We start from the raw sequence: 25,963 nt of genomic DNA, 5'->3' as shown, positions 1-25,963 counted from the left end.
CGAAACAATTCGGTTGACCGTTTTATTTGATCCACATGGTTGCTGGCTGCGCTTTGCTACCACCAAAGATATTGTGAAGATTGTCCATTATTTAGTTTTTGTAAGAACCCAAAAAACAGAGGCAGTTGGAGAACCTATTCAAGTGAGTAAATACATTTTTTCAATAAAAAAAACAATGTATTATATGATAGATAGCTAGCTAGCTGGCTACAGTAGGCCACTTTGTAGGCTAACTCATCTAAGCTGCTAGCTAACTAACTTTACACACTGTTTAGCTAAGTGAATTAAATGTCATCAGCTAGCTAACTTCCTATTAGCTAGGTATCTTAATCAATGTAAATAAAAAATGCAGTCTCCAAGTGCATTTGTAGATAATAGCCATGGAAGAGGATTACATTGCCGCTCCAGATGTCAGTAAAGGGAGAGTGTAGGCTACTGGATAAGGGAGGTCATTTTTTGGAAGGACATTTTTAAAAGATTCACCAGTTCCAGTACCTAGAGGGGAAAACTTTGAGGACATAGAGATAATAGCAACATAATGTTAAGTGCTGTCTAATTTGAGTATAATGAAACCTGTTTCTTTGTGATGTTTTCTGTCCTCAGATATGGAAAGCTGTGAAAGCCTGTTTCCAAATGAAGAGAGAGGTCCCAATGAATATCCTAAGAGACTAATGGCATATCCTAAATGCCATGGGTTATGTGTGTAGGCCTACCTATGCTAGAAAATGTTGTATACAAAAATACAGTTAATCACTCACAATGTATAAACCTATTACAAGTGGAACAGGCCAGCCTTGCTGGAGGTCTGCAGGGTTCTATTTCAGCCCAGCAATAACACACCTGATTCAACTCAAATCAAATCTAATGAGTTGATAATCAAGTGTGCTATTGCTGGGCTGGTATAGAAGTCTCCTCACCCAGTAGATTAGGGATCAGTGGAGCAAGGTAGATCAGTAGATTAGGGATCAGTGGAGCACGGTAGATCAGTAGATTAGGGATCAGTGGAGCACGGTAGATCAGTAGATTAGGGATCAGTGGAGCACGGTAGATCAGTAGATTAGGGATCAGTGGAGCACGGTAGATCAGTAGATTAGGGATCAGTGGAGCACGATAGATCAGTAGATTAGGGATCAGTGGAGCACGGTAGATCAGTAGATTAGGGATCAGTGGAGCACGGTAGATCAGTAGATTAGGGATCAGTGGAGCACGGTAGATCAGTAGATTAGGGATCAGTGGAGCACGGTAGATCAGTAGATTAGGGATCAGTGGAGCAAGGTAGATCAGTAGATTAGGGATCAGTGGAGCAAGGTAGATCAGTAGATTAGGGATCAGTGGAGCACGGTAGATCAGTAGATTAGGGATCAGTGGAGCACGGTAGATCAGGGATGAGTGGAGCAAGGTAGATCAGTAGATTAGGGATCATTGGTGCATGGTAGATCAGTAGATTAGGGATCAGTGGAGCACGGTAGATCAGTAGATTAGGGATCAGTGGAGCACGGTAGATCAGTAGATTAGGGATCAGTGGAGCACGGTAGATCAGTAGATTAGGAATCAGTGGTGCATGGTAGATCAGTAGATTAGGGATCAGTGGAGCAAGGTAGATCAGTAGATTAGGGATCAGTGGAGCACGGTAGATCAGTAGATTAGGGATCAGTGGAGCAAGGTAGATCAGTAGATTAGGGATCAGTGGAGCACGGTAGATCAGTAGATTAGGGATCAGTGGAGCAAGGTAGATCAGTAGATTAGGGATCAGTGGAGCACGGTAGATCAGTAGATTAGGGATCAGTGGAGCACGGTAGATCAGTAGATTAGGGATCAGTGGAGCAAGGTAGATCAGTAGATTAGGGATCAGTGGAGCAAGGTTGGCCACTGCTGGTATGGAGTTTTTTTTTAACCTGAAATAAAGTTTTTGTAATAATAGCCTACTTGTTACTGCTCAATTATCTATTGTTGTTTAGACTAAGATGTCTGATCTTTACATACGAGTTCGCTTATTTGTACATTTTGAAGTGATGAAGTGTTGATTCATTTTGAAGTGAGTGAAGTGTTTATAGTATTATTCAAAATGAACTAGTGTCAATGTTGATTAATCACCTATCACAATCATGCAATAAAGAGGGGAAGGGGTTCTGTCTGTAATGGGTCTGTGTTTTCAAATGAACATTTCCTTTTTGTCTAGTTGTAAGATCTCCAATCTGTTTTATTTGATTGTCACTCTCTCTCATTATATCAATGATGTGAATCCATTCTGCAGCTTATATGGCATGCATCGCCAACACAGCCATAGGCCTACAGTATGACGGCATTACTGGCCTTATGGGCATCTGTCATCTGAAGCAGAGAATAGCTCAACTCACACATGTTGAGCTATATGTTCACAATTCAAAATGATACCAGTAGACAATGTATATGAGGCAAACCATATACCAGATTTTTTACATGCCTTTTAAGTGCTGAGAAATAAATTGGTTTAGTGCAAATCCAACCCTTGTAATTTAGTATGAAAATAAGGAGATGACAATTAGGCTACAGGAGATGAGCATTACAGGCATTAACATTTTACGAGGTTCATTTTATTTAATTCATTACAGTAATGTCGCTTGCAAAATGATTGCAGTTGTTCCCATAGATACTGTAGACAGTACATTGTTGCTCTATGTATCACTGACTCTGGATAAGCTAGAGACACAGCTAACCTTTTATAAAAAATTTGGTTGGCTTTATAATCGTGAGAGAAAATTAACTAGCTATTACGTTATACCTAGGTAGCTGACAAGGTCAGCTGACTTTTCTCAAAACTAACCTGTGTTGGTCTAAAAAAGTGCATTCGGAAAGTATTCAGACCCCCTGACTTTTTACACAATTTGTTACATTAGAGCCTTATTCTAAAATTGATTACATTTTCCTCATCAATGTCATATTTCAGTTTTCAATTGTTAATAAATTAGCAAAAATGTCTAAACCAATTTTTGCTTTGTCCTTATTGGGTATTGTGTGTAGATTGATGAGTACATTTTTTAACCAATTTTAGAATATGGCTGTAATGTAACAACATTTGGAAAAGGTCAAGGGGAATACTTTCCAAATGCACTTTGTTGAGATTGACATAGTCTGTTTATTGTGCTATTGGTTGTGTGGTGCATTGGCACACAAACCTATTGGTGGATTGTTTTGGGCATATATTTTATATACTTACAAATATGGCATCAAAATGTTGAAAATCTGATTTCGCCCGAGCCAATGATTGTCTGATTGTAGTGCAGGCCTCAATGAAACAGGCAGGGAGATTAAGCTTGTTCGTTGTGGTCAGTGAACCCTCAACATTCTGGCCCGTAGCCCTCATGGGCATTGACTTTACCACAAAAGTATGTTGAATGGGCAAAGTCGATATCCACGTTTATAAACACAAGATTGCTACCGTTATTGTTATTTGTGGTCGTAAACATTATTTTGAGTTAATTCTATGAAGGGAAAGGGTGTGTTAATTTTTTACAGTACAAGGGGAGAGTCATGTGAAAATATTTTTTACATTGGGGAGGAGGATGCACACTCATGACACCTTCAATTGGACCAGTCCCTATGACACCTTCAATTAGACCAGTCCCTATGAGTTGAGTTTATTTTTACAGGGACAGTGCACATTAATCAATGTTTCAGTAAAAGTGCCGGTTTTAGCCAGCCGGCTAATTTTCAACCACAGTCCCTGGGCAGGTTATTAAAAACAATTACAATATAGACAATAGCAACGTAGAACAAGCAAGACATAGCAACATAGGACAAGCAAGACGTAGCATACAGACAGAGCAACATAGAGCAAAAAGCAGCAAGACAAAATTCATAAAAGCAACAAAGTGTTTCCACACCTCACAAGCTACAGACAACAGACAACATGGAAAGCGGCAACACACAGCTAGGGACCATGTTCACAAATCTGATTGACCTTTAGCCATGTCTTCAAGCATTTTGTGAAAGTGTGATATGTGGTGCAGTTATGTGTGTCTGATGGCAGTGTATTCCAGACATGGGAAGCTCTCACAGAGAATGCAGATTTACTAAAGGTGCTTTTCCTTAGGGGAACTATACAGTCACCTCTCATGGCAGACCTTGTGGATCTGCTCCATATGTCTGGGTTTTCTCTTTAACAAAAATATTGAGTGGAGGGGGAGCCAGGCCATTAAGGATCTTGAATACAAGACATGCGTATTGCACAAGATTTTCCCAACTCAACAGCTCATGCTTTCTAAGGATGTGACAATGATGATGGCTATTGGGCAAGCACTTTGAGACCCTGTTTGTAGACAGACTGAATAGGTTTTAATGTTGTACAGCAAGCTTGGGCCCAACTAGTCAAGCAGTATGTTAAGTGGGGGAGTATCTTAGAGTTGAAGTACAGTTTTGCTACCTCTGTAGTCAAACAATTTCGTATAAATCGGAAATTAGCTAGGTTGAATTTAGTTATTTGAATTACCTTTTTCACATGCTTTTTAAAAGAGAGACACCTTCAATTAGACCAGTCCCTATGACACCTTCAATTAGACCAGTCCCTATAACACCTTCAATTGGACCAGTCCCTATGAGACCTTCAATTGGACCAGTCCATATGACACCTTCAATTGGACCAGTCCATTTGACACCTTCGATTGGACCAGTCCATATGAGACCTTCAATTGGACCAGTCCCTATGACACCTTCAATTGGACCAGTCCATATGACACCTTCAATTTCTAACTTTCCCTAATCTGGTGCACACATTCGGAGTGCCGCCCAAGCAAGGCATTTCATTGGCTTGACGTGTTGCGAGGTGTCACTGATTTACATCAGCTTCCGACGCATCTTTTTAGCTGATTTCTGCCATGGAAGTTCTCCAGGCTTCCTGTTTTAGGGAAGCCTGTTTCGCAATGAGGCTACCCTTGCAACAATGTGAGGAGGGTGAAACGTCATATGAGGACAACGATATGCATACTGCCCCACCCCCACTACACACCCACTGATGTATGAGACTGAAGTACTGTTGCAACATATCAAATGCCCTCTCAGAGAGAGGGAATGAAGGGGCTGCAGCACTGAGCGAGATATAAGTTCTACAGGCTGCTCTTTGGAGAAAGGACTGGATCATTGACTGGAAGCAAACCTAATCCAAGGCAGAATCTGAGCAGCATTGAGCATAATGTGAATGCACTGCAGTTTGTGTGCGTGGGATGCATTCCTCCTCGTGTGAGTGGGAGGGAAACCAGTATGGTGCAGAAATGCATGTGGGCGGGACTGTGCTGTACACCATCACAATGATCATAATGAGCTCAGCCAGAGTGATTCAGTACAAATACAGCAGTAACCACTGCATTCACATTGCCCCTAAATGTCTACTCAGATCTGGCCTTAACAAACAGACACACAGATGTAATACATCCTGCTCATACAACTAATCTCTGTCGTCATGAATACACACACCCTCTCTCTCGCTAACTCACACAGGAAAAATAAATTAATTACCATTTGTAAATATTCAATTTTTCTCTTTCGTTACTGCAGAATATTAAAACATGTTTTAAAGCTCCCTAAGTTGTCTGTCTGCACAGAGTGGTCTGGCTGGATGGGATCACTATTTGGGGAGACAAACGTGTGACTCAGTTCTCTGATTCAGAGGTGGCCTACAGTAGATAACAGAGCTCTAGGGCTTGCTGTAGGGCCAGGCCTTCCGCCTCTCCATCTCTCCCTGGATGGTGGAGGAACAAAACCACCACACCCAGCTCCCTTACATCTTTCCCTGCTTCTCTCCCCATTACGATGAACTCTCATGCTAGATATTTCATCCTAGCCTGCCCAGCCCAGGCCCAGCATTCCGTTAGAGTACAGCAGGAACAGCTGCTGATGTCATTGCTCCAGTAGGCAAGAGCCACTGACCCGGTCACATGGGACAAGCTTAGCCTGGTCAGTATTGAACTCTGTGGTCTTGTTAAGATTCAAGGGACAGACAGATTTGTCCCTCTGTCCCTGTCAAAAGACTCTCTGCCTTTCTTTTTCTATATCTCTCTTTCTCATTATGTCTTTCTTTTCTTTCTCCTGAGAAAATGAAGATAGGTTGAGTCTGCTTTACCCATGTTCTCAGGGGGACTTGATTCATTTCCCACCTTCACACCACATACTAAATCACTCCTGTCAAATCAACAAGAGTCAATACACAGTGTCAACAAAGAGCGGATCCAGCCCTGAGCATGGTGCTGAGAACAAACACAGCTACAGGATGAGTATAATAGCCACAGTAAATATATATATGCTACAAGACATGCCAGAGCCAAGTAGACTAGCCATGCAGAAAAGCCAAAACATTGCCATAATGTTAGAATAGCAATATCTGAATAAGCAGCTTTAAGGTTTTTTATGTGATTTTATTAGGATCCCCATTAGCCAAAGCTAGTCTAGCTAGTCTTACTTGGATCCGACGCGTAACAAAAAAGACATTACAAACAAAAGCCTTTACAATTTACATACATTTACATAACTTAGCAGAAGCTCTTATCCAGGAGCAATTAGAGTTAAGTGCCTTGCTCAATGGCACTGGCAGATTTTTGTACCTAGTCGGCTTGATTTGATTCAAACCAGTGACCTTTCGGTTACTGGCCCAACACTCTTAACCGCTAGGCTACCTGCCGCCCTAGCATCTGGGCCAACGCGGAAACAATGAGCTACTTCTCTGGAGCAAAATAGACATACTATCATTCCCTGTTATACATTGAATGCCGTACACCTTAGTGTGATGTTATATGTGGAAAATTATTTTGTTAATTCATGAGCGACAACCTACCATTTTCTATTAGATTGTTATTTTAAAGTACCATTGCATACTCCAATATCCCTGAGGGGCATTGACTGACTGGTCCGGTGCGAAAAAGCTCTTAAAAGAAAAGGAGGGGAAAAAACAGAGAATGTACATAAAATAACTCACAGTCTATCTTGGAGCTGTAAGATGGAGGAATGTCAAAATTACAACATGAAGAGATCAAAGTCAAGGTATACTGAACATAGTTCCATTCATTGTAATTGAGAGATTAATAGAGCTTAATGCAATGTTTGAATAGCAGTTTTCTATCAAGAGCCTCAGAATATACAGGTATGAATTCCCTGTGCACATACTGCATTACACATTTCTCTCTGTCTTGAAAGTCCTCACTGCACACACTGCATTATGATTAGCAATCATTTTCATTACAAAGCTTCAAGGAGAGCAAAATGTTGATGCAAATTTATAGCAGAGTACAATGGGGCAGCATGGTTTTCATTATTTTGTTGGCGGCTCTGTTGCTGGCTGTGTGTGCAATTTAAGGACTGCATGTCCCCAACGTTACAGAAGCATTATTATTAGCAGCCACTGTGTAGCAACATACTCATATTCTACAGCCCTGTCCAGGTAACAGACAGAAAGAAAGACAGAAAGAAAGAAAAAGAGATAGGTGCTGAATGGATAGTATTTAGATCCCCAGGCTTGGCACTGCTGATATCGCACGGTAAGCAAGGGTGTTAGCTTTGTTCAAGGCACAAATTGCAGAGTGGACATACGTTGGACACACACATCCATCCACACACACATGCTAACCTACAACACTGACATGTATTGCCCCCATACATCAAACCACCACACACACACACACACCTTAGCACATGTGACGCCTAGTCCTGATTTAACACACCCCTGTCCAGATAGTGCTGCTGCAATGCTTATGTAACCCACAAGCCTCCTGGTGACATTGAGTGTGGTAAACAGAGAAACCCATGGAGGGAGGGAAGAGAGTAGGGTGGAGAGCCGAGGAGGAGAAAGAGAGAGGAGGAGGAGGAAGACTGAGATATTTTAAAGGATTTTAAAGGAAGGGAAGAAAATGAGCTGCACCAAAGATGATCTCGCCTCTTCCTCTTTGGCTGCACTGTACAGGAAGCAGCGACGTCTGTCCGCTCCACCACTTTCTTCTAACTGGGAGAGAGATAGTGAATGTGGACAGGGCTCTCATGGCCCTTCACACCGGTCCAGGTTTTCACAGAGCCGGGGCTGAGATACAGAGAAGGAGCAGGGAAAGGAGTGAAAGGAAGGAGGCGATAGTAAATCTGTGAGCGGAGCTCTTCAAACACCAGCCTTCTTCTTCCTTCTCTACGTTTAACTGCCTGTCGCTCCCCAGAATACTGATGGGGGTTCTTCAAAGGCACGGTAAATACTGCCAGAGTGTGTGTGTGTGTGTGTGTGTGTGTGTATATATGTGTGTGTGATTCTTTTAACATGGCTGAATTAGGATTTTCATTCATTCTAAGTCAGACAGCTTCAATAGAGAATTTCTCCATTTTGTTCTCAGAGTTTCCACCTTCTCTCAAATGTTCCCCTGGCTTCAATAGGTCTTAATAACCTGAATACATGTCTATAAGAGGATATAGAGAATAAAAAATGTTTGTGGAATACATACATGATGGATGGTTAACAGCACTGAGGTGCAAATCGACGTTGTGATAACCAAGTAGAGACATTACATACCTTGACACACTCACAATAATCCCATGTTAATCTAGAATGATCACAGACACGGTGTGTCAATGGAGTCCCTGCCCATCTTCCAAAAACATCTGAGACCCTACCTATTCATTCAAAGAGTATCTTAAATAAGACATCTCAGTCTTAGCCCCCCTCTTCTACTTTTCCTACTGGCAATGACTTTGCTGATTACTTCTTTATTGAGGAAAAATGTGCTTACTACGATTGTGACATGTGGTTGTCTCAACTAGCTATTAGATGAATGCACTAACTGTAACTTGCTCTGGATTAGTGTGTCTGCTAAACAACTAAATGTAAAAATAACTCAATGTAAATGGAGGGTAAAAATAAAACGTCAGAAGCCCTATTTCAATTTTTATTTTTTTTATTTAATTTGACTTTTCTAATTTTTTTTTTTTTTTTTTTCAGGACTAATGATGACTGACGTTAATCTACATGCTATCTAACACCGTGTTTAAACTACTGACAATCTACATGCTATTTAAAACCATGTCTAAACTACTGACATTAATCTACACGCTAACTGCTGACATTAATCTACATGCTATCTAACACCGTGTCTAAACTACTGACATTAATCTACATGCTAACTACTGACATTAATCTACATGCTATCTATCACCGTGTCTAAACTACTGACATTAATCTACATGCTAACTGCTGACATTAATCTACATGATAACTACTGACATTAATCTACATGCTATCTACCACCGTGTCTAAACCACTGACATTAATCTACATGCTATCTACCACCGTGTCTAAACCACTGACATTAATCTACATGCTATCTACCACCGTGTCTAAACCACTGACATTAATCTACATGCTATCTAACACCGTGTCTAAACCACTGACATTAATCTACATGCTATCTAACACCGTGTCTAAACTACTGACATTAATCTACAGCTTAGCCTTTGTAACACCTATACATAACACCTACATAACAACCTTACTACAATGATTATGTTGTGTCAGAGAGAGTTTAGAAGTGTCAGAGAGAGTTTAGCAGATGCATACATACAGAGCAAAGTGGACGGGGTCTACTACGGGTTTGGTCGTATCACAACCTCAAGTCAATCAAGGCAGTATATGAGCAGCACCAAACAGACATGACCAACCATGCCTGACAGTTGAGATACAAAGACAGGAGCTCTGTCTAAATGTGCAGACCATAAGCATCTTATGCTTCTATTAATACACAACTCTTAAGTCCACAGAGAGATCAGTCACTTTAAGGTCTAAGGTCTTGGTTGATGAAGGTTAATCTGACTATCGCGTACAGTCAGTGTATGCATTATGACTACAAAAGAACAATGGGTAACCTGACTAACTATTTTCATTCTTGCAGTTTGTGCATTTGATGGATCGCACGCTATTGATTTAAAGGACTTCATGCATGTACTGTACATGCACACACACACACACACACGCACACACACACACACACACACACATTCCTGGAGTCCCTATTTTCCCACCAACACAGATCAGTATGCTTCAGTGGTTTGGAGTGTGCAGGTTAGGTCCCCTGTGTTTGTTCTAGGCTCCAGTTTGCTCCCATGCAGCTCCCTTCTATTCCCCAGCCCAGACAGCTGTGCTTCCCGGAGTAGAGTAGACCCACAGATCCGGGCCATGATGTGTTGATGATGAGCAGAGAATCCACTCTAACGACCCTGCATATGCAAACAACATGTCTGTGCTAACCAAACACAGCCTCCTCTCATCACCTCCCGGGAGTGGGAAGGAAGGTGCTCTTTTACAGACCACAAAGAGGAAGTGATCAAACAAGAAACTATGTAATTATTACAGAATTATTGTTTGACAGTGTATGTGCTATTTTAGGGGATATGATGAAAGCGCTTGTGATTTTATCATTTACTTTGCCAGCAAAACTGCAAGGGGAAGTCAGCAGTAAAGAATTGAACTGCAATCCATAGACCAGGTGAGACCAAATTTGGAATGAAAGGTTAAATACTAGAGGACACCAAGAACAAGTCAGAGAAGGTCTAGGGTATGTGGACATAGGTAAGTATTTACTGTATGTCACAGGTTACATTGGATGGAATAGAATGGACAGGAAATAGAATGGCTGTTTATCTGAGTGCAGTGCCCTTTTACAGGAAACCCCCAGTGACCCCGTGGCTGTAACGGAATGACCTCTTCATGAAATATTAGTGGGGTTGCTGATGTGCTTTTTATTAGCCCAATGGGAGTGCTTACTTAGTTAAAGATTCATGATCCAAACGGACATTAGAACAATGCCTCAGAGACTAAACTACAGCCAACAAAATGTGGTTCCTCTGAGAAGCCTGATGACCATTGCAGTGCTATCCCATGTAAACAGACAATCATAGTAAATCCTACAGAGAATTAGACAAAGAGGACAAGGTTGAAGACTCACCTTCACCGCGGGATGAGAAATCAGGTTTCCATAAACCCTGGAGAGAGCTGCTGTCCTTTACAGGAGGTCACCTACACAGAGAGACAGACAGAGAGACAGGTTCAGGGATACGTGTCGCGGACGCCCTCTATTTTCTGCAGTCTTATTTGAATAAAACTGATCTGACCATGATTCAGCATGTGGAAGATAAGATGGCAGTGTGTCTCCTTGGCCAAACATATAACCACCAGACACAGCACAGATGATGGGACGGACAGTCTATGGATCGGAGCTAACGACCAGCTCTCATAATTCACCAACACAAGGATTGTTACGAACCATGATCTTTTCTTCACTCTCCTACACTCACACTATTTTCATGCATTTTAGCAAAACTGTAGAAATGCATTTAGCTGTTTTTGTTAAAGTCATATTCAGCTCCCTGGAGTAAATTGTAATTGTTCCTGAAACAGAGAGGCAAAGTTTTCAAAGTGCCACTTTGAAGCCGATAACAGTCATTTTGGTAGCTACAACAGTAAACCCATACCCTCCAATTGCTCCTCCTTGACTGTGGAGCCATGAGTTACAAATCCTTTAAAAGGGTAACACAGCCCATTATATCTCCCTTGTGCCCTCCATGTTCCTCTCTAATGTGTGACTGCATGTCTAGTCTGCTTACTTACATTTTGGAGGACACAGTCTCTGTGTTTGACTCTGTGGCAGGCCAGGAACCTTCTGGGACAAGGAATTATGAGACTATAAAAATATGCAGTCCCTCTGATATCATACCACTCCATATGCATCCCACACAGACCTAGTGAGAGGGAACCGACTGCAGCCAGGATTCTCAGCAGCACAGTTGATCAAACATTTAAAGAGACACTGCCTCTGATATACAATGTCAGTGTGAGCATCACTATGAAAACCCCACATCCACACACATATAGGCTGCTCATGCCTCTCACTCTGAACTGAGGACACACAAAGGCAACATTACATTATGGGAACATATCTGGAACATTTGAAGACAAGCTAATGCACACACATGCAAATAGATACACCTCAAATGCTGACCAGTTCAAATGGTGAGGCCCACGTTAATGAGGAATACAACCCCTAGTGTTCAGAATGACACACCTGAAACCCAACCCTTCAGTGGGTAACCAACCCTGGGTGGTTACACTATTACCACCATAAACAAATGTGTTTATATACATCCTTGATTACCACCCATCCAAAATAAAATAAAGTAAACAAACCAAAGCTAGGAGAAAACGCTGATCATTGAACGTGACAGACAGGCCATGTAGGTGAGACAAACAGGCCATGTAGGTCGCCATTATGGGAAGCCCAAAGCCACTTGTATGACACACTGAGTCAGTCCATCCCTTGAGGCTGGGGCTGAAGCTGGGTCATCCAGTCCATCCCTGCAGGCTGGGGCTGAAGCTGAGTCATCCAGTCCATCCCTAGAGGCTGGGGCTGAAGCTGAATCATTGTCATCTTTTTCACAATGGCCAACGATCATGTTAAGATAAAATGTCAGAGGTTGGAAGATAAAGCATTTTGTCTTAAGCACAGACAAGAGAATAATGATTATTAGCTGTGCCCCAGCTACCTATTGGTAAAGGCTTCATCCCAGCCAATAAAGGGAGATATCACATTATTACTTCCTTCCTGTTCTCTCCGCAGCCTGGAGTGATAAGACAGCCGGGCAATCCTTCAGACTCACCGTTCTCACATTCCCTCCTTTCCCTCTTCCACTTTCACAGGTTGTCAGACACCACTGCCTGCTCTGAGAACAGGACTCCATACAGTCACAGCAACAACAAATGACTATCACCTCCCACTAACAGATTCGCTCTCACTGTGGGACCCCTTGGACCCGCACCATCCAAGAGCTTCTCTCTTGGTAACACTATCACATAGGTCATGTCCACACACATTATATTACGTACAAAACATTAAGAACACCTGCTCTTTCCATGACATAGACAGCCCAGGTGAACCCAGGTGAAAGCTATGATCCCTTATTGATGTCACTTGGTAAATCCAGTGCAATCAATGTCGATGAATGGGAGGAGACAGTTTAAAGAATGATTTTTAAGCTTTAAGACAATTGAGACAAGGATTGTGTATGTGTGCCATTCAGAGGGTGAATAGGCAAGACAAAAGATTTAAATTCCTTTGAATGGGGTATTGTAGTAGGTGCTAGGTACACCAGTTTGTCTCAAGAACGGCAATACTTGTCACGTTCTGACCATAGTTCTTGTGTGTTGTCCTTGTTTTAGTGTTGGTCAGGACGTGAGCTGGGTGGGCATTCTATGTTGTGTGTCTAGTTTGTCTGTTTCTGTGTTTGGCCTGATATGGTTCTCAATCAGAGGCAGGTGTTAGGCATTGTCTCTGATTGGGAACCATATTTAGGTAGCCTGTTTTGTGTTGGGTTTTGTGGGTGGTTGTCTCCTGTGTCAGTGTTTGTACCACACGGGACTGTTTCGGGTTTTCATGTTTGTTGTTTTGAAGTTTATTCATGTATAGTTTCGTTATTAAAGAACCATGAATTATAACCACGCTGCGTTTTGGTCCGCTTCTCTTTCACCAGAAGAAAACCGTTACAATACTGCTGGGTTTTTCCATGCTCAAAAGTTTCTTGTAGATACCACCACCCAAATGACATCCAGCCAACTTGACACAACTGTGGAATGCATTGGAGTGAACCTGGGTCATCATCCCTGTGGAACGCTTTCGACACCTTGGAGTCCGTTCTCCAACAAATTGAGGCTATTCTGAGGGCAAAAGGGGGTGGGGTTGTTCCTAATGTTAGATATGCACAGTTTGTCTGCGACAAATATGAGAGCTGTAACAAGATAGACACTCAATAACAGCATGCCTGTCCTGTGAAAGGTCACCACTACTGTGGCTTTTAAAATCAAATCAAATAAAAATGTAACCTTTTATTTGACTAGGCAAGTCAGTTAAGAACAAACACTTATTTACAATGATGGCCTGCGGGGGAACAGTGGGTTAACTGCCTTGTTCAGTGGCAGAATGACAGATTTTTACCTTGTCATCTTGGGGATTCGATCCAGCAACCTTTCAGTTACTGGCCCAACACTCAAACCACTAGGCTACCTGTCGCCTTGGGTTTGAAACTGCAACATGTAACTTTTTGGATGACCGGACCAAATTCACATAGAAATGTGAGTTCTCATTGAAAGCAAGTCTATGAAGCGGTAGATCTGTTCGATGTGCACTATTTCTATGATTCCAGTTCTTAAGTTTAGTTTTTGTGTCTTTTACTTTCGGTTTTGTACACCAGCTTCAAACAGATGAAAATATAAAGTATACATATACTCCCTCTCCGGCCTCTAGGTCATCAGGCTGCTGATTATCCCGCACACCTGTCACCATCGTCTCGCGCACCTGCACCTCATCACACTCACCTGGACTCCATCACCTCCTTGATTTTCTTCCCTGTATCTGTCACTCCCCTTGGATCTTTCCTCAGGTGTTATTGACTCTGTTTTCATGTTGGTGCGTTGCTTGTGTCTCTCCCTGAACTTGGTTCAAGACTCTCAACGCACTCGTTACAGGTACAATGAATCTCTACACTAGCTTGTTTTTTTGTATTTTTTTTTAACATAAACTGAAATTAGGCAAACTATTAGAATTTTAGCAACCAGGAAATGGTAGAGTGATTTATGCATATTGCACCTTTAATAAGGCCTATCGCTCCAGAGGAGCAGGAGCTCTCTCTCTCCCTCTTGTATTTCAACTAATGAGATCTGAAGTGAACATCAACTGATCAAACCAAAAGTTGTTACCTTGGCAACAGATTTCCTAATCTGAGTAAAAGACAAACAAGTGTATTTGATAAGTAAATCTACATTGGAAGACTTTGTATTTGAAAATAAAAATAGTTAATAACATCATAATAGTTAATAGTGCAACTTCTTGTTCCACTTTTGGAACTTTAATTTTGGATTTCTAGAGAGACAAGGGTGCCTGTGAGTCATGGCAAATATAATGTCCATGTACCGGGCTTCCCACAGAAAGTGAATGTGTTGTGTTTTATGAATCACTGGATAATTTGACTGAGACATGAGTAAGGCTTCCTAACATTTGGTTGGGAAAGTCTATATGACTGGATCAGGTTAGCAGTAGTTCTCAGAGGAGCCATTCGCCATCCAAGCTCCCAGCTTCCTAGATAGGCCAACTCGAATGGAGACTGCTGAGGGTAGGATGACTCATAATAATGGATGGAAGCCATGTGTTTGGTGTATTTCATACTATTCCAATTATCCCACTCCAGTCATTACCACAAGCCCTTCTCCCAAATGAAGGTGCCACCAACCTCCTGTGACCTACTCCCCATAATCGTGCTAGGGATTTCCTCGGAGCAGAACCTATGAGAGAAAACGGTCGCTGTTTAGGTGCTGAATCTGGCTGAATGGTCGCTGTCCATTCTAATGTCACTGAAACGCTGATAATACTGTTTTGTTTTATAAACAAAAATGTATCCACTCACTATAAGAGCATCTGCTAAATTACTCAAATTTCAATGTAAAAAAATAATATTAATAATACTGTTTGTTAAAGCACCACCGGCCCTTTGCTCTTAATCGTGATATAGTCACCGCAACAACCTCTTCATGAAAACAAGGTTCAATCTTTGAGGATCATCCAATGTTTTATATTAATGGAGACTGGTAATCTGTTATTCTGTTAGCAAACAAACCAAACAATGTGTTTATATTTGTCCTGTTTCGCACTTGCACAACCATGTAACCTATACAAGTGTGTAGTGTGAACTAGCAACTTTGGAGTTACTAGCCCAAATATCTTACCACTAGGCTACCTGCTGGGTGTTAGATAACACAGTTGCCAAAATGTTTCACTGACCATTCAAAGTTGTTGTCGTTTACAGCCAGTTTGCAAATCTTATATCAAATTTCAAATGCACATCTCAGAAATACAATGTGACGTAATCTTCCATGTTTCCGCAAAGCTATATTTGTTCATCCTCAGTTATGTTTCAACACATAAAAAACAGATAAACACTGAAGAGGAGGAGGGGGATTAAAAACTACATAGAGTGCCCTATTCTATTATGGTTAGCTTCCTCTGTTGTGATTAAGCTTGCTATCTATTCCCACTGCTTTCCTTCTAACAGACCGGTCACTAGCTGCAGAATTAAAGAGCATTCCATTACTCTCTGGATCAGTGGCATTCAAAGTCAGGGTCAGGGGGGCCCTGCAGTGGGGTCGCCAAAATGTACACAAAATCATGTCATTTTTTTAGGAACAAAATTTGTGTATTGGACAATGTACAAAAGTTTTTGAGAAAGATGTAAATGTAGTTATTGGTTTCGTTTCATTTTGATAAGAGATATAAATGCAATGAATTGAAGGTTATTTGTTGATGTAAAAAAGTTTTTTAAAATGTACTTACCGATTGTGTCATTAGATTTGTGGTGGGGTCGCTATTATTTTTTTACGGGAAAAATTGTTTTTCCCTCAAAGTTATGGTAAAAAGCTGAAAAAGCTTGAATACCACTGCTCTGGATGATAACAGTGATAGAGCCGTTTGGATGCATGAGCACAAATCATAATTGAATGCTAAAAAAACAAACTTTCAGGCTGTAAGCAGCAGCAGTTTCCACAACCACACTGAGAAGCAAGAAAAGTGAAGCATGTTATTATACCTACCTACACAGTGCTTGACTTGGACTGAAATAAGTGCCGATACTCATTTTCAGTGCCGGTACTGTTTATATTTAGGTGCAGGAGCTCCACAATACTTTTGAGATAATTTTCTACAAGAGGAACAGGAACTCAAGCAGTAGAACATTTGAGGTGCCGGTACTCAGCTCTGGTGAACTCTTGTCTAAGTCAAGAATTGGACATACAAAACAACCCACAAATGTGATTGTGGATAAAACTCACATACATACAGTACCAGTCAAACGTTTGGACACACCTACTCATTCAAGGGTTTTTCTTTATTAAAAAGAAAAACTATTTTCTACATTGTAGAATAATAGTGAAGACAGCAAAACTATTAAATAACATATATGGAATCATGTAGTAACCAAAAAAGTGTTAAACAAATCAAAATATACTTCATATTTTAGATTCTTCAAAGTAGCCACCCTTTGCCTTGATGACAGCTTTGCACACTCTTGGCATTCTCTCAACCAGCTTCATGAGGAATGCTTTTCCAACAGTCTTGAAGGAGTTCCCACATATGCTAAGCCCTTGTTGGCTGCTTTTCCGTCATTCTGGAGGCCAGGTCATCTGATGCAGCACTCCATCACTCTCCTTCTTGGTCAAATAGCCCTTACACAGCCTGGAGGTGTGTTTTGGGTCATTGTCCAGTTGAAAAACAAATGTTAGTCCCACTAAGCGCAAATCAGATGGGATGGTGTATCGCTGCAGAATGCTGTGGTAGCCATGCTGGTTAAGTGTGCCTTGAATTTTAAATAAATCACAGACAGTGTCACCAGCAAAGCACCCCCACACCATCACACCTCCTCCATGCTTCACGGTGGGAACCACACATGCAGAGATCATCCGTTCACATACTCTGCGTCTCAAAAAGACAAGGGCGGTTGGAACCAAAATTTGGACTCATCAGACCAGATAATAGATTTCCACCGGTCTATTGTCCATTGCTCGTGTTTCTTGGCCAAAGCAAGTCTCTTCTTCTTATTGGTGTCCTTTACTAGTGGTTTCTTTGCAGCAATTGGAACATGAAGGCCATGAAGGCCACACAGTCTCCTCTGAACATTTGATGTTGAGATGTGTCTGTTACTTGAACTCTGTGAAGCATTTCTTTGGGCTGCAATCTAAGGTACAGTTAACTCTAATGAACTTATCCTCTGCAGCAGAGGTAACTCTGGATCTTCCTTTCCTGTGGTGGTCCTCATGAGAGCCAGTTTCATCATAGCACTTGATTGTTTTTGCGACTGCACTTGAAGAAACTTTCAAAGTTCTTGAATTGTTCCGCATGGACTGATTTTAATGTCTTAAAGTAATGATGGACTGTTATTTCTCTTTGCTTATTTGAGCTGTTCTTTCCATAATAAAGACTTGTTTTTTTACCAAATAGGGCTACCTTCTGTATACCACCCCTACCTTGTCACAACACAACTGATTGGCTAAAACACATTAAGGAAATAAATTCCACAAATACAATTTTAACAAGGCACACTTGTTAATTGAAATGCATTCCAGGTGACTACGTCATGAACCTGGAATTCCAAGAGTGTGCAAAGCTGTCATCAAGGCAAAGGGTGGCTTCTTTGAAGAATCTCAAATATTAAATAATGTAGGCTATTGAAGATAATAGTGTAAGCTAGGGAAAACAGACAAAGGTTAGAAGGGCCTACCGGGATGCAATAACCATGTGAATTGTGCAGATATTATAATTCTAACTAATTGCCCACCACACACTTCTCTGATCTCAGTTACTGTATGTCATTACAAGAAAAAAATTAATTGCAACAGGTTCTCAGAAACTAAGAGCACAATACAAGTCCAGAAATCAATGGCAGTTGTGTTTACCTCTGGCAAGCTTTGTGTTGAGGGCCAGTGCCCTACTTTTATTAACGCCTTCTTCCATCACAACAGAGATGCATAGACACATTTTCCAGATGACTCATATTGCATGATGGGCACTGGGCACACATGGCACTTGTAGCAGTTTGCTGTTGAATCATGGCATTGTGGAGGCTTCCCTGTCTGCTTCCATTTTAGGAAGTTATAGGAACTGAGCATCTCACCCATAGACATGTAATTTTGGTTAACCAAGAACTAAAGTATCACGTAATTGGTCATATGTAGTCTGCCCACAAGAGATTAACAGACATGACACAGAGAATCTCAACTAATCCACGATCAGTGACAAACTGACATTGTCTGTGAGAACAAACAAATGGGTGAAGGCAGGACACAGTTTATGTCAAGAGACTTGGATGCAGTGCATGACCTCTTTGAATGTTGGTGCCAACTTTAGACTAGCTTTCCCTCCAAGAGATTGTGTGGGCACTTGGAACACTGCAAGCGTGTTTTTGCAATGCACAATGAATAAAGAAAATATTCCAGATTAATCCAAGCATGGACTCAGTTTCAATCAACAAGATAGATTCAATTTAGTCAACTGATATTGAACGGTTCCTGTTGAAAGACTCCACTCCAAGGTATAGGAGAGTGCATGGAGTCAGCTAATTAAAAGAAAACCCGCTACAACTGCTTATGGCGCACGACAATTGGATTATTCCCCTCACTGCATTATGTCCATCCTCTCCCCCTCTGCAGCCACATCTCGTTCACTCAGGGGCACTGGCACCTTTGCTGACAGGCTTACAGACAGTGCGATCCACCAGAGCTCAATTTCAGCACCATGGACAGCTCCCAAGAGACAACGGACAGAACAGATGGCGGTAATAGGCTACCTTCCCTTCCTCAGCATCAATAAACTATGCTGAGGCAGTCAATCCCCTCATGGACAGTGTTGACACCCTGATGAGCGAGGCATAAACAACCCGTTTCTCTAAAGGGCCTAACATCCCCTTATTCAACCCCTTAACACACAGCCTACAACTGGGGACTGGCTATCTCCTACAGCCATCACTAGTGGTGCAGAAGAATCACTAATGATATAAACATCTCCAAACTGCATAAATGTTTAGGCATGTGCATTCTACCAGACTATCTTCTGTTTTGACTGTGCTGAGATATATATCCTTAAGACACACGATAGGAAATACAATTCCATGAATGGCAATAATGTTATTGATACGTGAGGCGAGCAGCAGTGCTTCCACCGAGAAAAACAATGACGATAGAGTAACGATGGCACTGTGTTATGACAGGCTATTACATAACAGCAGACCGGAATGCCCTCATTAGTATTCAATACCCTATTCATACCCTATTCTGCATTACGATTTTCTGGCATTACACATTACAAATGTTGCACCTGATAGCCTACTAAACAATAAATATAAACTACTATTCATCGTTGGTCGACTGCTTTATTAAATAGTTTTCAGAAGCATCGTTGCGACCTTGCTTATTCGTCCAGGCTACCTCAATTGTCTAGTTCCTCTCACTGTTCCTCTCACAACCTTGGTCCGTCTGTTTTCTTAAGGACGTGTGGTGATAGCATCTGCGGCCGATAGGATAAAAGACTACAGGCTAAAGTCATTATATTCGATCTCTATTCATACGCAGGTTAGGTTACATTGTTACAATTACCCCCAGAAAACGCTAAGCCATGCTTCAATTTCTCAAGGAAAACATGAGCCTATATAGCCCATATAAGGTCAAAACCCAGGAATAACCAGGCAGTCTAACTTAATAGTGACAGTATGTGATCAGAGGAAAACATCTGCATGGTGTAAAACATCATCTCTCGCAGAATCTCATGAAATAAAAAATTGAAATAAAAAAAACATTCACGTAGCCTAAAGCAACAAGACAATTGCCAAATATGTCACAATTTAGCACAACCACATTTTTGAAATGACATGTGAAACATAAAACAGTCTACAACATACAAAATAACAACATACCTGGCTATATCAAGGTCTTGACAACAATACATTAGAGTATTCATTTCATATTTATGAAGAATACGTCGTTTAGAGATCGAAAACACTGGATTGCAATCTGACGTGGTCGAGAAAAATGTATGGGAAGGAACCATGCGAGAGATTCCTTCATCCCTGTGTTGCCCTAGCGTTATATAACCATGGACAGACACTATGTAACGCCAACAATGGACAAACATGCACGGCTGACTTACCAGGGTGTAGGCTAAGCGTGTTATCCAAATATATTCTAAATGTTTATCAGCTCTCTTTTTGGAATGACAGAAGGTGACCCTGCTTCTTCTGCAAGAGGCTCTGCATCTGCGAGATCACGATGCACGCAGCAAGGGGGAGCTGCAAAGCACTCGCGCACATTGGGGGATGGTCCAACAAAAAGCTATCGCGTGTATCTTTAAACGCTTCAATATTGTCCACAATCAGAGTTTTGTCATGAACATAATACGATGGATTGGAAACATTTTGGTCTGGTCATACAGTAATTTCGATATAGTCACATTGTAGGCTAAGGTGTGATATGATTAGCGAATGCTGCGAGGCTGTAGCCCACTATGGGTCATGGGCCATTGCTATGGGCCCACTCCTATAATTAAAAGTGCAGTCAAGATGTCCTGCTACATATTGGTAATTGCAAATGTTTTGAATACCCCTTGAATATGACATAAATTTCTCAATGGGCGTAGTACAACTCATACAAGGCTATTTCGCCTAATTAGACATACACAAGGCAAATATTATTCATGTGTAATTACATGATTCTGACACTTAGTATATCTGGAAAGAAGACATCTGGGAGCTTGGGAGGAAATGATCAGAAGATAGATAGCAGTTACATAGTTCAGAATACATAAGATCAAGCACACATAAAATATATTTTTTCAGTTTTTTATTTTTAAAGTCATCTTTCATTGACAAGCTATACGTGAATTATTGATGCCCAGAGCTGGAAACACATCAGATGGCTTCCACAACATGTGAACAATATCAGAAAGAAATGGGATTGATAGACCTAACAACTATAAATGGCTTCCACAACATGTGAACAATATCAGAAAGAAATGGGATTGATAGACCTAACAACTATAAATGGACAGATGTTTTAGTAAGTGGTATCAGGTGTGGTCATGAGTTGTTTCTAAACTTGGTAGCAATAGTTCGCATTACATATAAGTACTACGGCTTGCTTTGTCCCACCCAGGTCAACTGCATATCCCTGGAAAGCTTATCTCATTGGCTACAAGACTGTCAAGGGCCATAGTAGCCAATCCCCTGTGTAATTGATGCCTACAGCGCTGAAGCGGGCAACATCAAATATATAGTCACTCATTGGACATTCGATGTTGCTATTAAGTCATACATCATCAGATAACATTGGCAATAGGCTAGATTTGTTCCTACCAACCGAATGATTAATTTGAAGTAGCTATAGCTCAAACACAGACCAAAACGAAGCTTACATTGTAAGATGTGCGCTGTTTGGTGAAAACAATGTGTAAAATAAACATTTTAACTCCTGGGGCTGGTGATCAATAACGTTAGGTCACAGGCAGACAAATAAGATATAATCATGATCTGTGGAGTCCAGGCTTTCGGTGTGTATCAACGTATTCCGTGTTTAATTTGGTTATGCTTCACAACCTTAAACGGAATGTAGGTGGCAACCATCGAGAAAGGAGGTCATCTGCTCTGCCTGCCCTTATTCATTCGTAAGCCCATATATGGTAGTAAGTCATACAAAAGATATTAAGACACCAATCAATAGCCAAGATACTCAGCTTTACGCATACACCCTGCTTTGCAGATAGGGGCTACCGTTCTCATACCAGACTGAATTGAATAAAACAAATCTAATAGGGTCCCAAAATATGGGGACTTTACATTTAAGAGGTTAAAAGTGCAATCAAGATTTCCTGCTACATATTGGTAATTGCAAATGTTTTGAATACCCCTTGAAAATGACTTAAATGTCTCAATGGGCATAGCATACTAGTACTAGGCTATATTTGTAAGTGTAACCAACAGGTTTATGGGTTTACATCATACATAACACAACATAACAGATAAACTACACTGTGTGTTGCTCTCTGGCAGTTAAAGTGCCATCAGGAAGTATTCACACCCCTTGAGTTTTTCCACATGTTCTCATGTTACAGCCTGAATTTAACATTGATTAAATTGAGATTTCTTTTGTCACTGGCCTACAAACAATATCCCATAATGTCAAAGTGGAATTATGTTTTTAGAAATGTTTCCAAATTAATTAAAAAGGACAAGCTGAAATGTCTTGAGTCAATAACTATTCAACCCCTTTATTATGACAAGCCTAAATAAGTTCAAGAGTAAACATGTGCTTAACAAGTCACATAATAACTTGCATGGAATAACTCAGTGTGCAATAATAGTGTTTAACATGATTTTTGAATGACTACCTCATCTCTGTACCCCACACATACAGTTGAGCAGTGAAACAAATATTCAATCACAAAGACCTGGGAGGTTTTCAAATGACTCACAAAGGGCACCTATTGGTAGATGGGTAAAAATAAAGCAGACATTGAATATCCCTTTGATCATAGTGAATTTAATAAATACACTTTGGATGGTGTATCAATACATGAAGTCACTACAAAGATATAGGCGTTCTTCCTAACTCAGTTGCAGGAGAGGAAGGATTTCACCATGAGGCCAATGGTGACTTTAAAACAGTTACAGAGTTTAATGGCTGTGATAGGAGAAAACTGAAGATGGGGTCAACAACACTGTAGTTACTCCATAACACTAAGTTAATTGACAGAGTAAAAAGAAGGAAGCCTCTACAGAATACAAATATTCCAAAACATGAATCCTGTTTGCAACAAGGCACTAAGTTAAACTGCCAAAATGTTTGCAAAGAAATTACATTTACATTTACATTTAAGTCATTTGGCAGACGCTCTTATCCAGAGCGACTTACAAATTGGTGAATTCACCTTATGACATCAAATTAACTTTATGTCCCGAAAGCTAAGTGATATCTTTGGGCCAAATCAAACACAACACATCACTAAGTACCACTCTTCATATTTTAAAGCAGGGTGTTGGCTGCATCATGTTATGGGTATGCTTGTCATCAGAAAGGACAAAGGAGTTTTTTTATGATAAAAATAAATGGAATAGGGCTAAGCAGAGGCAAAATCCTTGAGGAAAACCTGGTTCAGTCTGCTTTCCAACAGACACTGGGAGACAAACTTACCTTTCAGCAAGACAATAACCTAAAACACAAGGCTAAATATACACTGGAATTGCTTACCAAGATGACATTGAATGTTCGAGTGGCCAAGTTAGAGTTTTGACTAAATCGTCTTGAAAATATATGGCAAGACTTGAAAATGGCTGTTTAGCCATGATCAACAACCAACTTGACAGAGCTTGAAGAATAAAAAAATAAAATAATGTGCAAATATTGTACAATACAGGTGTGCAAAGCTCTTTGAGACTCACAGCTGTAATTGCTGCCAAACGGGGTTCTAACATGTATTCACTCATGGGGTTAAATACTTATCTAATCAAGACATTGTGTTTTATTTTTCATACTTTTTTGTACAAATCTCAGAATTTCTTCTACTGACATTACAGAGTATTTTGTGTAGCTCATTGTCAAAAAAAATACAATTAAATCCATTTTAATCCCACTCTGTGACACAACAAAATGTGGAAAAAGCCAAGGGGTGTGAAGGCACTAAAGGCTGGGGTGAGGGGCCATCTTCTTCTTTAGCCTATCATTGCCTTGGCAAAAGCTGATCAGGCTGGTATTCCGGTTGTCCACTCACAATATTTGCTAGTATCATAAAGTACATTACATAATGAATTTCCTATGAAATGTAGCCTAATCATGAGTGCTGCTGATGTGACGTCACCACAGCACTCAGTATCCCTTGCACCCTCCCTGTCCTGTACCTGGCTGAAAAATAAATGTAAAATATAGACAACCATAACACTCAAACAAAATGTCATAGGCACACCTGCACAAAAACATATTAATATTGAATTATGAATTGACAGTTCGATAATCAGGGATGTTTTAATTTATCATGGCTGTGCTGCATAAAATCACATCAATACGCATGCGTCGGTCTCTCGGCTCCGGACTCAAAACACGCATTCAAGGTACAAAAACAGCTTACTTTAATCATTCTGTATGATCCCAAACATCATGACACATGGCGTTGTCATAACTTAAAGTGGTGTCTAAATTGTGCTTCTTGAAACAGTCTAACATTTATTTTTAAATGTTATTTTTTGGCCCTTATTATGACTGTTTCTACGAATGCCGAAGCGTTAGCGGCACTACCTATAACTATGCATGGCGGCTGCTAGTTAGTTGGCTTGCCCTGCTGTATTCGTTCCACTGATACAATAATACAATTTAGCATAGTCTTGGCTTTATAACTAGCTCATTGTAACTTTATCGCCTATATCCCGGTGTATGCCTTAAACATTGTGTCCGATGTTTTTAAAAAGTGTAGTGCTACACTGCCCCCAGAGGGACCCAGGCATTATGTAGTTAGCTAACTGTTAGTTGGGTAACGTTAGCAAAGTGAGTAGTTAACTAGCTAGTTGTAACTACCAGTTAGCTAACTAGGCATACTTGCCATGATTTAGAGACACTGACAAGTGTTCAACCTTTCTACCATATTTGGTTAATCTCTTCTATGTGGTCCATTTTAGGTTAGAAGTGTTTGCTGCCGGCTAGTTAGTGTTAGTTAGCTCACTCCTAGCGGACTGAACTCACTTATGGTGAAGGAAGTTCCCGATGACTCCAACGGAGTGGCGCAGAGACCAGGCAGCAGGCTTTGTGTAATCTTCTGACTACATGATTCGCCCAAGGTCAATATTTAAAAAGTAATTATGGAACGCTTAGTAAACCTTGTACAGATATTTGTTCTCTGTAGTTGCATGCCTTTATTAGCTGAAATCCATACTTTTTCAATAAACGTTCATGAACCACAACAGACTGTCCTTGTTGAGATTAAATTGGCATTTGAGCAGAGTTGTCATCTTAAAGCAACAGAAATCAGCAAACAGGCAGTTGTATTTTATTGTTTATTGAAAAAGTATGGATTTCAGCAAGCTGCTTCGGAGGACAAACATGGTAGGTGATACAAAATGTGTCATTATGAAAGTATTGACATTGGGCAAATTGATGCAGTTGGAGCAAAATTCCACAAAGCCTGGTCTCTGCTCCACTGTTGGAGTCATCAGAAACGTCCTTCACTGTGTAGTTTAGTCAGCTAACTAACTACATGTCCTGAATTTTTGGATACACACCCAGAATCAGAAATGTATTTGATTTACCCAGTGGGTCAATTCAGTTGAGGTAGCCAGCATTCCAAGTATCTTTAGCTGCCTTATGACCATTACCTTACACGCCATGGAGGAATTCTCAACGGCACAGCTG

At 40.7% G+C, this 25,963-nt stretch overlaps 1 protein-coding gene across 2 annotated transcripts in view; it reads right to left on the bottom strand.

Annotated features, from left to right (window-relative positions):
- The window catches only part of LOC135504273 (protein kinase C and casein kinase substrate in neurons protein 1-like), a 51,422-nt gene extending 30,591 nt beyond the window's left edge, over nt 1–20,831 (bottom strand). For both annotated transcript variants that reach the window (XM_064922673.1, XM_064922675.1), the window contains exons 1-2: nt 20,724–20,831; nt 10,938–11,008 (exon numbers count right to left, since the gene is read on the bottom strand). The gene's annotated coding sequence lies outside the window, so the exon portion shown is untranslated. The remainder of the gene's footprint in view (nt 1–10,937; nt 11,009–20,723) is intronic.
- Between the last annotated feature and the right edge of the window lie 5,132 nt (nt 20,832–25,963).

Source organism: Oncorhynchus masou, chromosome 18 (genome assembly GCF_036934945.1).
Source record: "Oncorhynchus masou masou isolate Uvic2021 chromosome 18, UVic_Omas_1.1, whole genome shotgun sequence".
Classification (NCBI taxonomy): Eukaryota; Metazoa; Chordata; class Actinopteri; order Salmoniformes; family Salmonidae; genus Oncorhynchus; species Oncorhynchus masou.
Note: the sequence above shows the minus strand (reverse complement) of the source record. Positions and strands in the feature narration are given on the sequence as shown.